Below are 4,154 nucleotides of genomic sequence, written 5' to 3'. Positions count from 1 at the left end.
TGCCCTGCAGCTGTTCAGTGACATCCTTGACCCTGGCACCAAGGAGGCAACATACCATCCTGGAGTCATGTCTGCGGCCACAGAAACATCTATCTGTTCCCCTTACGATAGAATCCCCTATCACTATAGCTCTCCCACTCTTTTCCCTCCCCTCCTGTGCAGCTGAGCCACTCGTAGTGCCACGAACTTGTGAGGGTGCCAGTCAGTTCCTTTTGTAACCTCTAGATGGCACCTTCACTTGTTTGTTCCTTTGTTAATTGTTCCTTAGCTTCCTGTGTTAATTCTTAACAGCCTGTTAGCTGTTCATGGGTTGCACCTGGTTTTCTTGGTATATAAGTTCTATGGTTGGTTCACTCTTTGCTCAGTCCTCACTAGGGTGGACCAGGGAGTTAGTCTTGACAATGTCCTTTGTCTTGACTAGGTGCTCTGTGTGACTAGCCTTTTCTCTATGGCAGCTTGCCTTCACTAGCTGGCTGCCATAGTTCTCTCGAGCTATGTATCTAAGTCTGTGTTCTTGTCTCTGGATTTAAGATGTATTTAAGTCTGTTGTTCTGTTAAGTTGCTTGTCTTGGTAAGGTGCTGTTTGGACTAGCGTGTTGCTATGTGGGAGCCGTTGGGATCTTGTCTCGAGCTTTGCATTGATAAGCCGATTACCCTTGGGGTAGCTTGTCTGGAGTTTAGCCTCGGCAAGCCGGTTGCCCCTTGTGGTAGCTTGTCGCAAGCTCAGTATAGACAAGTCGGCTTCCTCATGGAAGCTGTCCTGAGTTCCTATCTTGACTAGCTGTCTTGTAACTTGTCTATAGTTCTTATGTATGCTTGTTGTGTTTCTGTCTCGAGCTCTCTTGTCTCTAGTTCTTATGTATATTGCTGTGTTAATCTAGTTATGTGTGAATCTAGTAAAGTTCAAACAAAGTACGGTATATGTGTCTCTTGTCTGGTTTCTGCACTTGGGTCCAGAACCTACCTTGCCCGGAGAGCACGGCCTCGTATTTATACGGCCCCGTGGCTCCCCAACCCTGACAGAACTTGGCTCTTGCTGCATTCCCCTGAGAAACCATCTCCCCCAGCAATATCCAAAATGGAAAATCTCTTGGAGAGGGAGATGGACCCAGGGGACTCCTGCACTAACTTCCTAGTTCTTTTACTCTGTCTGGCGGTCACCCATTCCCTGTCTGCCTGTGTACTCTTTACCTGCAATGTGACCACCTCGTTAAACGTGCTAGCCACGAAGATCTCAGCTTCGCAGATGCTCCATAGTGACTCCAGCCGCTGCTCCAGCTATGAAATGTGGCTTTTGAGTAGCTGCAGCTGGAGACAGTTCCTGCACATGTGTTCGCCCTGGATACCTAGTGTCCCTGACTTCCCACATAGCACAGGAGGAGCACTCCATGCTGCCGAACTGCCCTGCCATGTCCTACCCTTAATTTACTCCCTTTACTTCCTTTAAATTAAAGAATATTAAATACACCAGGGACCTTACTTCACTTTAAACACTACTTACTCTAAACTAGAGACCTTGGCCCAGAAATTCATGTCGGGGGCTTCCCGTGGGTGCAAGCCCCCGACCTACACTTACCTAGCGCGCCGGCAGTTGAGGCCTGGGCCTGCGTGGATTTCCTCTCTGTGACCCGGTCCAGCTCCCGGCGCGCTGTGCTTGCGTGATCCAGCGGCGTAGTTAGTGCGATGCGTCTGCTGGGATCACGTGAGCCATGGGCAACCAATCGGAGGAGGGAAAAGCCCATTCATGAGATTGACAGAAAGAACTGTCAAACTAATGAAACCTCCGGCCCCCAAAACAGTACTTACCCTTCAAATAAATATTTAAAAAAATCACACTTTTTAAATAAACTATAAATAACATTAAATAACTATTATAAACAATAATTTAAATTTTTGAAAAAAATAATTTTATAAAAAAACGGGGCTAAAAATACACTTACCTTACTTTAAAGTATTTAAAAATAATAAACCTGTGGAAAAAAAATTCTAATTTTAATTAATTGACCACTTACCTTTTAAAATGAAGTCCTTACGCCTGGTTTTTAAATGTGTAAAATGTAGAGGCCTTCACGCACGGAAAAACCTGTAAAAAAAAAAAGGAAGTTCAACGTGCACGCACAGACTCCCGCACGCACGCGTTCGACCTCTGAACCCCTTCGTTCAGAGGATCGGAAATGCCGGTTTCCCGCGCATGCGTAGTGCATGCAAGAAACCGGCACTTCCATCGGGTCCACGCGTGAGTACTCCGTGCTTACTCACGCGTTGGGACCCGAATTTCTGGGCCCTTTTACTTCAACAACTGGACTGTAGAAATACTCACCAGGTCTTACTTACCAATCAGCTCCTTCCCTGGTTGTGACGTCACTTTAGCGGTTTCACAGTTGTTGTTGTTTCACACAGAAATCACACAGAAACCCCACAGTGCAGATAGAGGCCATGTCGGCCCATCGAGCCTGCACCGACACGTATCCCACCCGATCCCCGTAACCCCTACACCAACACATATCCCACCCTATCCCCGTAACCCCACGTATTTAATCCCCCTAACACTAAGGGTCAATTTATCACAGCCAATCAACCTAACCCGCACATCTTTGGACTGTGGGAGGAAACCGGAGCACCCGGAGAAAACCCACGCAAACACGGGGAGAATGTCTGTGTGGAGTTTGCACAGTCACCCGAGGCCGGATTCGAACCCGGGTCCCTGGCACTGTGAGGCAACAGTGCTAACCACTATGCCACCGTGCTGCCCCCGCTCTCGGACTCCTACTCCCCCACCCGTTGCTTCCATGTATGTGGGCCATAGTCTGTCGGCAAACATCCTGTTCTACCTCTGCCATAGCCTTGAAGGGATCCCCTGTTCCTACCCCCATTGCCTGAGCAACCCTTAATTTTAAATTCTCATACGTCCCATTACCAATCTTCATGTCAGGTGGGAGGCTGCTAAATACTTCAGGACTAAGAGTAAATAATAATAACTTCTTCTTTTCATCCTTGTCCATTTCACTTACAGCTGCTCTTTGTTCAACTGCAATGAACTGTCCTTGGGGTTCACCTCCCATTTCTAACTTGTAAATGTCAGACGCCATGTCTTTCAAACTCCTATAATCATAATTAACAAAGAATTCCCTGTCCAAGTCACCCCTCTCTCCCGGTCGGGCGTCCGCTCCCCGGGGCGAGATACCTCCGTTGACGTATGGGGTTCATTGGGGAAGGCGCAGTAGGAGGTGGTTTAATCTTTTTCCCAGGTATAGGTTCTAATTCCCCTTCTTCAATCTCCTCCCACTCACTGTCTGATGATGACCACCCAAATACAGGCTGTTCCCCTGGGGTTACAGCACACACCATTCCCCTTTGCACTCGTAGCTTTTCTTCTAACAATTAAACCTTCCTTTTGCATTCCGCATGGTCCTGCTGCCCACCCTGTTTCACAACTTGTTTCTGCACCACCCTAATGACAGCTTTCAAATCCTCATTATCCTTCTCTGCTTTTTCTGCCCGTTGTTGTTGGCCACTAGCTTCCTCTTTCCAAACTTTACTCTCGTTCCCTTGATTCACACACTGACTTTCCAAATATTGCTCTTTATTACACCATCTCGCTTTCTCCTTCTCAAACACCTCTTTACCTTTCTTACGACCTTCTCGTTCTTCCTCTAATTCCTTAAGAAGCCGGTTTACCACCGCTTCCCTATCACTGGCTTTTCCTGCCATATCTTCTATTTCCCTTTGTGACTTAATCTTTTCACGCTCATCGTTTGCAACCTTCCGTCGATAGGCTAACAACCAGACGGCTTTCATTATCTGTTGCCGACGTGTGGACCCTTGTGTCCATTGTTCGGCCTCAGAAATCGGATCATCACTGTCAATAATAACCCGCACCCACCTCTCCTGGAGAGTTAACTTCCCCACAACATACATTGTAACTAACTCATCCATTGTCTTGGCGGTTTTTCCACCCATATTAATGGTCTGTAAATTTCTCACTCAATGTCCCTCTGGTCGCCAAATCTGTAAGACGTGTGGAATTACCCCTCGCCCCGTCCAACAGGTTATAGAGTTCGGACTTGAGACTTATGAGAAATTACACCAGACACACGGGTTCTGTCTTTAACCTTTTATTGTTCCTAAGACAGATTCAAAACCCCAACCTCCGT

This window comes from Somniosus microcephalus, unplaced genomic scaffold, assembly GCF_052327205.1.
Source record: "Somniosus microcephalus isolate GS21.2 unplaced genomic scaffold, FLI_Smic_1.0 unresolved_chr1, whole genome shotgun sequence".
Classification (NCBI taxonomy): Eukaryota; Metazoa; Chordata; class Chondrichthyes; order Squaliformes; family Somniosidae; genus Somniosus; species Somniosus microcephalus.
The sequence above is the reverse complement of the archived record's forward strand: the minus strand, read 5'-3'. Positions refer to the sequence as shown.